General features: G+C 47.7%; 1 non-coding gene across 1 annotated transcript; it reads left to right on the plus strand.

Moving 5' to 3' along the window:
- Nucleotides 1–10911: 10911 nt before the first annotated feature.
- Trnas-cga lies at nucleotides 10912–10986 on the plus strand. The gene has a single exon. It is a non-coding gene; the product is annotated as a tRNA-Ser (tRNA).
- The last annotated feature ends 1981 nt before the right edge of the window (nucleotides 10987–12967 follow it).

Raw genomic sequence — 12967 nt, forward strand, 5'->3', positions numbered from 1 at the left:
CCGGCCGGAGTAGCCGTGCGGTTCTAGGCGCTACAGTCTGGAGCCGAGCGACCGCTAGGGTCGCAGGTTCGGATCCTGCCTCGGGCATGGATGTGTGTGATGTCCTTAGGTTAGTTAGGTTTAATTAGTTCTAAGTTCTAGGCGACTCATGACCTCAGAAGTTAAGGCGCATAGCGCTCAGAGCCATTTGAACCATTTTTTTCTATGTTCTGTTCATGTTTTAGTAACTAAATGAAAAATGTTTTTTCAGTATTCTGTCTGTACCTATACAAACTGAAGTTTCCTGCTCACTTCTTCTTGTATCTCCGCACTACTCTGAGGAACCACTGCAGAGATTTTTACACAGTCTTGGAATTGCTGGAGGAATATCGTGCCAGTATCGATGTCGATAACTGGAAAAACTGCTCGAGATTTTCGCTTCCCAGAATGGATGAACTGTCCGTATACGTAATTAAGTTAGTACGAAACCCTGAGTGTGGGAGTTCTGCTCTACTCGCACTTGGCCTTCTTTTATTATTATTATTATTATTATTATTATTGTTATTATTATTATTATTATAAAAAACCACAGACAGTAAACTCGACGGTTTCTGTCCATCTGCACATTTTCGAGTTTCGAGAACATACGTTCACTGAGGAGTCAAGCAGTATATTCCTCCCTCCTACGTATATCTCGCGAAGGGACCATGAGGATAAAATCAGAGAGATTAGAGCCCACACAGAAGTATACCGACAATCTTTCTTTCCACGAACAATACGAGACTGGAATAGAAGGGAGAACCGATAGAGGTACTCAAGGTACCCTCCGCCACACACCGGCAGGTGGCTTGCGGAGTATGGCTGTAGATGTAGATGTCTGTCTGCCTGGTCACGGTTTCGCTGTGGTCGTTCCTTCCCGCTTCCACTTCAGTCACATCACCAGCAGTCGAGTTGGTCGATTTTAGAAATGTTGAAATGTCCCCAGCGTCTGTGTCACAGTAGCGACATCCAGTGACTGGTACACGTCGGAAGTCGCTGAGCTCTCCTGCTGTCACTGCGCCTCTGCTGACAACACCCGTACTGCCCGCCTCCTTTTATATTGGCGGGTCCGCCTGCCGCGACATCTAGTGGTCAGTTTCGTCTTTCGTAGAGATGTCGGGACGCTTGTGATCACACAGTCTATAGTATAAATAAAACAGTATTATAATCTTTGTGTGTCTCCCAGAGGGAGACACTGGCTCATTAGTGTAGTGCCGGGCTGCTGCCGCCGCTGCTGCTTCTGCGACGTTAAAAATAGAGCGAGTGGCGGCAGAGGTGCTGAGGCGCCGGCCACCAACACACAGTGCTGCTGGAGGTGGAGGAGCCTCCTTCATTAGTGGCGGCCTTACTAGCAGATCCTGCTGCTGCTGCTGCTGCTGCTGCTGCCGTGGTCAGCGGAACGTGACGGGGTCCTGCAGTGTCCGACCCAAGAGGCACTGCGCGGCCAAGCTCAGTATGCCAGCGTGCCTCCACAAGCTCTCCCACATAGATAGTCCCAGGGCTACGCGACGGCGTTATAACAGGTCGTGGCGCCGTTTTCTCCTGGAAACTTCTACATCTACATGGATACTCGACAAATCACATTCAAGTGCCTGGCAGAGGGTTCATCGAACCACCTTCACACTTCTCTATTATTCCAATCTCGTATAGCGCGCGGAAAGAATGAACTCCTGTATCTTTCCGTACTAGCTCTGAATTCCCTTATTTTATCGTGGTGATCGTTCCTCCCTATGTAGGTCGGTGTCATCAAAATATTTTCCCATTCATAGGAGAAAGTTGGTGATTGGAATTTCGCGAGAAGATTCCGTCGCAACGAAAAATGCCTTTCTTTTAACGATTACCAGCCCACATCCTGTATCATTTCTGTGACACTCTCTCCCACATTTCGCGATAATACAAAACGTGCTGCCCTTCTTTGAACTTTTTCGATGTACTCCGTCGGTGCTCTCTGGTAAGGATCCCACACCGCGCAGCAGTATTCTAAAAGAGGACGGACAAGCGTAGCGTAGGCAGTCTCCTTAGTAGGTCTGTTACATTTTCTAAGTATCATGCCAATGAAACGCAGTCTTTGGTTAGCCTTCCCCACAACATTTTCTATGTGTTCCTTCCAATTTAAATTGTTTGTAATTCCTAAGTATTTAGTTGAATTTACGGCTTTTAGATTCGACTGATTTATAGTTTAACGACCGAGCGGGGTGGCGCAGTGGTTAGCACACTGGACTCGCATTCGGGAGGACGACGGTTCAGTCCCGTCTCCAGCCGTCCTGATTTAGGTTTTCCGTGATTTCCCCAAATCGTTTCAGGCAAATGCCGGGATGGTTCCTTTGAAAGGGCACTGCCGATTTCCTTCCCCATCCTTCCCTAACCCGAGCTAGCGCTCCGTCTCTAATGACCTCGTTGTCGACGGGACGTTATACAACACTAACCTAACCTAACCTATAGTTTAACCAAAGTTTAACGAGTTCCTTTTAACACTCATGTGGATGACCTCACACTTTTAGTTATTTAGGGTCAACTGCCAATTTTCGCACCATTCAGATTTCCTTTCTAAAGCGTTTTGCAATTTGTTCTGTCGAGACGACCAGTGATACGCTCCAAATTTCAGGCAGTTTACGTAACAGCTGTAAGGAAGGACCTGAGAAACGGAAAATCAAATTATAACCACTGTTATGAGTTTCAGTGCAACGCACCTCAAAGCGATTACTTAAAGGTTTGCTTCAGTTTCGAGCTGTTGTGAAACATGCAACCCTGGAACTTGATCTAATGTCAAAAATATTGTTTTCATATGACGTAGCAAAGGAAAACAGAATTCAAAGCGAAAAAGAAAACACACGCAGATACACAGAAATCTTCATTTATTTCGAAAATTTAAGTAACTTCTGTCTACTGTTGGATACGACGTTGTGATTCCTTATTTTAGAATAACTATTTCTGAAAAATATTTCCCAAAATGTGTCATGATTTACAAAATCATTTCTGTGAAATCTTTGCCACAAGTACATGCGTCTGAAAAGCAGTAACAGTCAGTTCTCATTTCCACAATTTGTTTGAACACTTCCCTATCATCTGCGTTGCGTAGAATCACACATTCAAATTCTTCAGATATAAGTGTAACTTACAGCTATTGACACATATTTCTATACTGAAATCTCCTGAACGTCTTATAGAACCAAGGCGTCGGCACCATGGAGGCGCGTTCCACAGCTTGCACTGGCGTCAGACACACCATTGACAAACGTATGCCGCTGTTGTTATGTCCAGGAGACTATCGCGAATCGCGGTCACTTCACTGTAATTATTGTCTTCGAATAAAAGGTTCTTTTGTGTTCGTGTCAAAACGCACTTCTTTCATCTATCTACTGTGATACACTGTAGCGGTTCTTTCCCCCGAGCGAGGTGGCGCAGTGGTTAGCACGCTGCACTCGCATTCGGGAGGACGACGGTTCAAACCCGTCTCCGGCCATCCTGATTTAGGTTTTCCGTGATTTCCCTCCATCGCTTCAGGCAAATGCTGGGATGGTTCCTTTGGAAGGGCACGGCCGACTTCCTTTCCCATCCTGATCTCGCTGTTTAACCCCTCCCCCAAACCAACTGAAGAAACAACCAAACAACCAACTAGTTTTTTCTACGTATATATGGTCCGAGTTTTATGCAGCTGCCGTACCAGGCAGTCCTACGTCTTGAGAAAGTTATTCTCTTCCCTAGCTTTTGCACACAAGTTTTAGCGGAAGGTGCTCATGAAAATCGAAGTTATAACATGAGCAGGAAATCGTAATATAATGCGTTTCTGAATTTTTGACATTTTTATATTTTAGCATTCCTCAGTAGCAACGGCGATTTATACATTTCGACGCACGCTAACATGAAAAATCTTCCTTTCTGTGTTGAACTCATTGTAGTAGATAAACACATTAGCGCCTGCCGGCGTGGCCGTGCGTTTCTAGCCGATTCAGACTGGAACCGCGTGACCGCTACGGTCGCAGGTTCGAATCCTGCCTCGGGCATGGATGTGTGTGATGTCCTTAGGTTAGTTAGGTTTAAGTAGTTCTAAGTTCTAGGGGACTGATGACCTCAGATGTCAAGTCCCATAGTGCTCAGAGACATTTGAACCATTTGAAACACATTAGCGAAGACGAAGCAGCCCACAGACGTGAGCGACTGGCAAGCAGATGCTTAGTAACTCCCAGGTGCGGCACAGACTTTTCGAGAGAGCGCAACGTATCTCAAAACTTACTAATTTTCTGATCATTAATTCGACAACGTCTCAACCTAAGCCACAAACATCCAGCATTACTGCACATGGGGGAATACTGGGCATTAATGTAGACGCTATAGCGGGCGCTTCATCGTCCAGTACGAGGTAGGTAGAGAAGAGTGCGGCACGTCGTCCGTGATCTCGCGCGGTCGCATATCTCAGCGCAGTCCGCCCTTACATAGCGAGCACAGTAGCGCTCAATACGTCATAATGAGGCGGAGCCCCGTCTAGCAGGCGGCTGCGTATCGACACGACGAGAACAAACAACGTGACAGGTAGCCTACACAATGTGCCCGCTTCCCGGCGTATTAGCGCCCAGGCCATTGTCGCGCGACGGGGCGTTTGTTTGCTGCTCGCTGATCGCAGCAGTAGGTGGCTGGCTACTGGTGCTGCGTGCGGCGGAGGACGAGTTCATCTCACACACACACACACACACACACACACACACACGGCGTGGGCTGGGGTGGAGTGGGTCGGAACTCGTAACAAGAGGCGCAGCATTTCATTTATCGCGTTGCCGGGGTCTCCCTCTCTCTCCGGAGTTTCCCGAGACGGCAGAGAGCGGCGAGATAAATTTTGTACGTCCGCCCGCCGCGGCGGATAACACGATTCCTCAATTGGGCCCTCGCTCTCGCGAGCAAAGGGGAGCGGAAGGGGCATAGCGTGGAATGACGGCCGGGGTGGGGAGAGGGGATAAGGAGACACGCTCCGCGCGTTTTCCTACCAGGCGGAAAGCCGTCGCTGCTCAATTTTCCAAAGGAATTTCCACGGCGAGGGCGAGAGTCGCTGCACGTGTCGCGCTGCCAGAAGCCGGCTGTGCTGCGTGCACCACCTCTCGCTCCTTAGGTTGCCCGTGGGTGTGCAGATCGGACTGACGCTCAAACCTTTCACGTCAGGTCATATAAAACGACACATTACCCCCTTGAAGCTAACAGGCTACTTGAAAAATCACCTTCAGCGCACATCGGAAAACGTTACTTGAAAAGTTCGTGAATTCGTCAGGTAGCTCAATGATAAGAGTTTCATCGGGTAAAATAACAGACTTATTTATTCAAGCATTGCGTAAAAATTACTCAGGACATAAAAACGTCGAGGTTATAAAGCAACCTTTACAACGTATTTTCGTAATTAAAATAGAGCAATGATAAGAGAAAATGAATGTGTCTTAGGGTCGTCACCGGCGCGATGCTGCACACTTACAGTTCAGCTGGTGCCCACACACATATAGGTCACAAATCATCCTTTCAGCCGTGACCAAAAAAAAGGTATGCATTCGAATAGAGCATACAACAGAGAATAAAGGAAGAATCAGAAAGGAAATCACTACGTGGGTGAGCTCCAATGAGTTAACTCGCAAAAATTTGCATCAGTCCCCTAGAACTTAGAACTACTTAAACCTAACTAACCTAAGGACATCACACATATCCATGCCCGAGGCAGGACTCGAACCTGCGACCGTAGCGGTCGCCTGGCTCCACACTGTGGCGCCTAAAGCCGCTCGGCCACTCCTGCCGGCGCGGCCCTTCTCGAATTTCTGTCCTGTGCCAACCTCTTCGCCTCAGAGCAGCACTTGTAACTAACATCCTCAGTTATTGCTGGATATATTCCACCCTCTCTTTTCCTCTACAGTTTTTGCCCTCTACTACTCCCTCTAGTACCGTGGAAGTCACTCGCTGTTGTCTGAACACATGTCCTACCGTCAGTGTTTCTCATATACACTCCTGGAAATTGAAATAAGAACACCGTGAATTCATTGTCCCAGGAAGGGGAAACTTTATTGACACATTCCTGGGGTCAGATACATCACATGATCACACTGACAGAACCACAGGCACATAGACACAGGCAACAGAGCATGCACAATGTCGGCACTAGTACAGTGTATATCCACCTTTCGCAGCAATGCAGGCTGCTATTCTCCCATGGAGACGATCGTAGAGATGCTGGATGTAGTCCTGTGGAACGGCTTGCCATGCCATTTCCACCTGGCGCCTCAGTTGGACCAGCGTTCGTGCTGGACGTGCAGACCGCGTGAGACGACGCTTCATCCAGTCCCAAACATGCTCAATGGGGGACAGATCCGGAGATCTTGCTGGCCAGGGTAGTTGACTTACACCTTCTAGAGCACGTTGGGTGGCACGGGATACATGCGGACGTGCATTGTCCTGTTGGAACAGCAAGTTCCCTTGCCGGTCTAGGAATGGTAGAACGATGGGTTCGATGACGGTTTGGATGTACCGTGCACTATTCAGTGTCCCCTCGACGATCACCAGTGGTGTACGGCCAGTGTAGGAGATCGTTCCCCACACCATGATGCCGGGTGTTGGCCCTGTGTGCCTCGGTCGTATGCAGTCCTGATTGTGGCGCTCACCTGCACGGCGCCAAACACGCATACGACCATCATTGGCACCAAGGCAGAAGCGACTCTCATCGCTGAAGACGACACGTCTCCATTCGTCCCTCCATTCACGCCTGTCGCGACACCACTGGAGGCGGGCTGCACGATGTTGGGGCGTGAGCGGAAGACGGCCTAACGGTGTGCGGGACCGTAGCCCAGCTTCATGGAGACGGTTGCGAATGGTCCTCGCCGATACCCCAGGAGCAACAGTGTCCCTAATTTGCTGGGAAGTGGCGGTGCGGTCCCCTACGGCACTGCGTAGGATCCTACGGTCTTGGCGTGCATCCGTGCGTCGCTGCGGTCCGGTCCCAGGTCGACGGGCACGTGCACCTTCCGCCGACCACTGGCGACAACATCGATGTACTGTGGAGACCTCACGCCCCACGTGTTGAGCAATTCGGTGGTACGTCCACCCGGCCTCCCGCATGCCCACTATACGCCCTCGCTCAAAGTCCGTCAACTGCACATACGGTTCACGTCCACGCTGTCGCGGCATGCTACCAGTGTTAAAGACTGCGATGGAGCTCCGTATGCCACGGCAAACTGGCTGACACTGACGGCGGCGGTGCACAAATGCTGCGCAGCTAGCGCCATTCGACGGCCAACACCGCGGTTCCTGGTGTGTCCGCTGTGCCGTGCGTGTGATCATTGCTTGTACAGCCCTCTCGCAGTGTCCGGAGCAAGTATGGTGGGTCTGACACACCGGTGTCAATGTGTTCTTTTTTCCATTTCCAGGAGTGTATATTCCTCTCCTCTCCGACTCTGGTCAGAACCACCTCATTCCCTACTTGATTAGTCCAGACATTCGTCTGTACCACCACATCTCAAATGCTTCGATTCTCTTCAGTTCCGGTTTTACCACAGTCCATGTCTCACTGCCGTACAGTTCTGTGCTGCAAACGTACATTATGAGAAATTTATTCATCAAATTATGGGCTATGTTTGATACTAGTAACTTATTTTGGCGAGGGATGCCCTTTTTGCCATTGCTAGTCAGCTTTTGACGTCCTCCTTGATCCGTCCGTCATTGGTTATTTCGCTGCTTAGGTAACAGAATTCCATAATTTCACCTATTTCGTGACTGTTAATCCTAATGTTAAGTTTCTTGCTGCTCTTATTTCTGCTACTTCTCATTACATTTGTCTTTCTTCGATTTACTCTCAATCCATATTCTGTATTCATTAGACTATTGATTCAATTCAACAAATGCTGTTGTTGTGTCCCAATTTCAATAAAGACAGGAATGTCATCAGTGAATCTTATCATTGACATTCTTCCACTTTGATTTTTAATTCCATTCATGAACCTTTCTCTTATTTCCGGTATTACTTCTTCGATGTATAGATTGAACACTAGGGGCGAGAGACCACTTTCCTGTCTTATATCCTTTTTAAATCGAGCACTTCGTTCTTGGTCTTCCACTCTTATCGTTGCCGGCCGCGGTGGTCTAGCGGTTCTAGGCGCTCAGTCCGGAACCGCGCCACTGCTACGGTCGCAGGTTCGAATCCTGCCTCGGGCATGGATGTGTGTGATGCCCTTAGGTTAGTTAGGTTTAAGTAGTTCTAAGTTCTAGGGGACTGATGACCACAGATGTTAAGTCCCACAGTGCTCAGAACCATTTGAACTCTTATCGTTCCCTCTCGGCTGTTGTACATATCGTATATTACACGCCTTTTGCTGTAGATTACGCCCAAGTTCCTCAGAATTTCGACCACCTTGCACCATTTGACATTGTCGAACCCTTTTTCCATGTCGAGAAATCCTACGAACGTATCTCTCTTTTTCTTCATTCGTGCTTCCAGTATCAACCGCAACGTAGGAACTGCTTCTCTGGTACCTTTACTTTTACTGAAGCCAACTGATCTTCATCTAACACATTCTCAGTTTTCTTTTCCATTCTTCTCTATATATTATTCTTTTCAGCAACTTGGATGCATGAGCCATTAGGATGATTGTGCTATAATGCTCGCATTTGTCAGCCCTTGCTATCTAATATTCTGAATAAAAATAAACGTCTAACCCGGGGCGAGGTCCCAGTTTCAGGGTGCCTGTCGAACGGCTCCCAGAGACAACAAAATATGTCCTACATCTACATCTACATCTATACTCCGCGAGCCACCTTACGGTGTGTGGCGGGGGGTACTTATTGTACCACTATCTGATCCCCCCTTCCCTGTTCCATTCACGAATTGTGTGTGGGAAGAACGACTGCTTGTAAGTCTCCGTATTTGCTCTAATTTCTCGGATCTTTTCGTTGTGATCATTACGCGAGATATATGTGGGCGGTAGTAATATGTTGCCCATCTCTTCCCGGAATGTGCTCTCTCGTAATTTCGATAATAAACCTCTCCGTATTGCGTAACGCCTTTCTTGAAGTGTCCGCCACTGGAGCTTGTTCAGCATCTCCGTAACGCTCTCGCGCTGACTAAATGTCCCCATGACGAATCGCGCTGCTTTTCGCTGGATCATGTCTATCTCTTCTATTAATCCAACCTTATGTCCTCAATAAGAAGTATGATCTTATGTTAAAGATGTCACAGAGTAAGACATCTATTACTTTTGACCTTTTTTTGCCTGCACTTAATCCCCTTACCAAATTTCTCCTTAGCTTACTGCGTGTTCAATAAACACATCAAATACGAGTGACATTTCATAAATAATGCACAGGTTTGTACTACGCAACATCAATGAAAATTACATCTGATGTAGTTGGTAGCTTGAGGAAGAAGCACGTGTTTTCGTTTTTTCGGTGTGTCCTCTAACACAAAATTGGCGAGAGGTAGAAATGGACGCTGCAGAGGGTCTCGGGTACTGTGACTGTTGAAGACCAGAGGTCGTGCGCCAAAAGCGAAACTTTACTCGGCAAAAATGACAGAAATCCACTGTGTGTTAAATTTACGGTGAGTCTGCTGTGGACCGTAGTACACTTTCATGTTATGTGAATCGTTTTCGTGATGGTATAGACGATAATCCAAAACTCGGGAGGCCAAAAACGTCACCAGATGAACGAAGTGTGAAACTTCCGGCAGGTGCTCACGAAGAACATCGCAGTACGACTTGTGAGGAAGTCTCTCAAGCCACGGGAGTTTCCCCAACATAAGTACTCCGTATTCTAACAAACGTTTCAGATTCTCCACGCTCAAAAATGTTTCAACGCGCTCAATCAAAGCTCAAGGCAATGATGATTTTTCCTTATGATTACCAAGGAACCATGATCACAGATAAAGAGTCACACGCGGGACAAGCGCCACTGCAGTGTGTTATCGTAACGTCATACAAAACCTGCGCACAAAACTCGACCCCAGTTCCTCGAGGCTGGGCCGCTCATTGTCCACGACAGTGCTCGCCCGCATATCGGCGATAGTGCAGCGCACAAACTGCGCGAATGCGGATGGGAAGTGTTGCCGCAGCCTGGACGTGACTCCACCAGACTTTGACTTGTTCCCGAAGTTGAAAAAAAAAAAAAAAGAGAAAAACCTATCCGTGGACGTGGTTATCTTTTTCTGGAAGAGCCTTCTACCACCGTGACGCGAGCCATTCGAAAGATGAACACAAGTGGTGTCCTGGATGGAATAATAAAGCTACGGAGACGTTGGGATTCACTTAGGGGGACTGTACTGTCGGTCTGTAAGAGATATTGAAAAAAATAAAAAGTGCAACAAAATATTGGTGTGCTTTGTTTACGAATAAACCCTCGTATTATCGAGAATAGGCTACAGCCCTGTCTCACCTCCTCCTTAACTACTGCTTCGCTTTCATGTTCTTCAACTCTTACATCTGAGTCTGGTTTCTATACAAACTGTGCATAACTTCTCACTCGCTGTATTGTACCTCTGATATAGCGTGTTGCGAGGGTTCGTTTATATTTTAAGTTACCTCGTTGTGATCTTCGGCTCGGAGTAGTCTGCGAACCCCCGACTTGTTAAATATACTTCTTATCTGTAGCTAAACTTAATTTTTACTAAAAAGGAGGACTTGGCAACTCCGATTTTTTAAGGCCTCTATTGGGGCTGTAAATGCAACACATATTTGACGATAAGTATCTTGGTACAGGAGACCTTATGGGTAATGAATAAAAAACGTTTTTTCAGTAGATACATAAACTAGTGTGCAAAATTAAAGCAACAAACAGGTGAAACCTCTTCGAGGGGTGCTACTTCTGCAAGGTTCGCAGGAGAGCTTCTGTGAAGTTTGGAAAGTAGGAGACGAGGTACTGGCTGTGAGGGCGGGTCGTGAGTCGTGCTTGGGTAGCTCAGTTGGTAGAGCATTTGCCCGCGAAAGGCAAAGGTCCCGAGTTCGAGTCTCGGTCCGGCACACAATCTGCCAAGAAGTTTCGTATCAGCGCACACTCCGCTGCAGAGTGAAAATCTCATTCTGGCAACAAACAGTTATTTCTTCATCCTGTGTCTAATTCACAATATTATCATACAAACTGCAACAGATGTCCGTACGATCGTGTCCTGCACGAAAAATGGCATTCTGGTCAACGGAAAACCAACGCAACGATGACGTCAGGGCACCTGTCAAACGGGGTAGTGTTTGCCGCTTGGCCTCACATCCACAGTCGCTGTGTACACAGCCACAGGCGGTGGAGTACGCCACAGACAAGACGCCTACCAGGGCCATGGGAGGATTGGAAGCAGGATAGTCGGAAAGTGATGTGGCCGGATGGTTTAGTGTCGTTCTGTTGTTTATCGAAAGTGGCGGCAGTTTATAGAGGCCGAAACTCTGCCCGGAAGACCGGGGCGGGGCAGACCACGTGTGACATCAGAAAGAGAGGCCCGTTATTTGGCTGTAAGGGCACTGCCGTTCCGCCTTACTGCTGCACGGCAACTGGCATCTGACGTCGCAGCATCCACTGGACGTCTTGTGTCGGGGCAAACGGTGTACAGAAGGCTCCGGCAGAGTTGCCTTTTACTGTCGGAAACCGGCTGCATGTCTGACGTGTCTGCACAGAGGGGAACGTCTAGAGTCGTGTAGTCAGCGTGCCACCTGGACGGTCGAACAGTGGACCAATGTTCTTCTCGACGGATTCCCGTCTGGACGGAACTCGATTACGGGACCCAAAGAGAGAGATCGATATGCAGAGGCTGTCTAGTGGTGTGGACGGGGAGTATGTTGACCATTCGAATACCTATTCATGAAATTGTACGGGTCAATCAGCAAGGTTTAACTGCCATGAGGTATCGTGACGAGATCTTGGAACATCATGTGCAGTTGCTGCGAGGTGCTGTGAGCGCAGACTTCTTATTGATGGACTGCAATGCTTGACGTCATAGAGCAGGGGTGCATGATCTTTACTTGGAAATGGAAAGTAATGCACGCATGGCGTGGCCTGCTCGCGCTCCCGATTAGAATCCCATAGAGTATGTCTGGGATGCAGTAAGGAGACGGGATGCTTCACGTCAACATCCACGACTACTCTCCAAGACTTGCGAGCTGCTCTGCAAGAAGAATGGACGTTATTGCCTCAACTTGAGACTGATGACATCATTCGGGACATGCTCCTTCGTCGCCAGACCTGTACTCCTGCTGGTGGCGGCCAGACCCCACACTGAGCACATTAACCAGTTGTACGAATGTGTGTGCATATCCGTTAACTTGGAGAAAACGAAGAACATTTTTGTTTACCGTTATGGACGCTGCAGTTGTTTACGTTCTCTATTGTTTACATTGTATCTACATTACTATCAGCTGTTTAGATTGTTTTGTGGCAAAATAAGCGCAACCTTGCAAAATTTCGGTTTGTTGCTTTAATTTAGGACAGCAGTGCACAGACGAGGGAGGTTTGAAAAGTTCTCGGACCGGAATAGAAAAAAAGTAGTTACATCACTGAAACTCTATTTATTTTTCAATATAGTCTCCTCATAGTATAATGCACTTGGTCCAACGATGTTCCAATGCCTTGATACCACTCGAAAATCAGTTTCCTCCAGGTCTGCAAAATAGCTGTCAACTCCGGCTATCAATTCTTCGTTTGAAGTGAATCTTCGTCCAACAAGAAACATTTTCAGTTTTGGGAAGAGGTGGAAGTCTGACGGAGCCATATCAGGTGAATAACGCGGGTGTGACAACAATTCATACCTTAGTTCGTGTAATTTTGCCATGGCGACGCCACATGTGTGCGGGCGCGCATTGTCAAGAGTCGCGGCACCCATTTTACAGATAATTTTTTCATTTCTAAGTTCTTCAGTTAAAATGTGATACAGCATTTTAGATGAGATCTGGCAAGCGTGAGCAATTTCACGCACTTTCAATCGGCGATCCTCCGTGACCATTTTGTGCACTTTTGCAAT

The sequence above is a fragment of the Schistocerca piceifrons genome, chromosome 10 (genome assembly GCF_021461385.2).
Source record: "Schistocerca piceifrons isolate TAMUIC-IGC-003096 chromosome 10, iqSchPice1.1, whole genome shotgun sequence".
Classification (NCBI taxonomy): Eukaryota; Metazoa; Arthropoda; class Insecta; order Orthoptera; family Acrididae; genus Schistocerca; species Schistocerca piceifrons.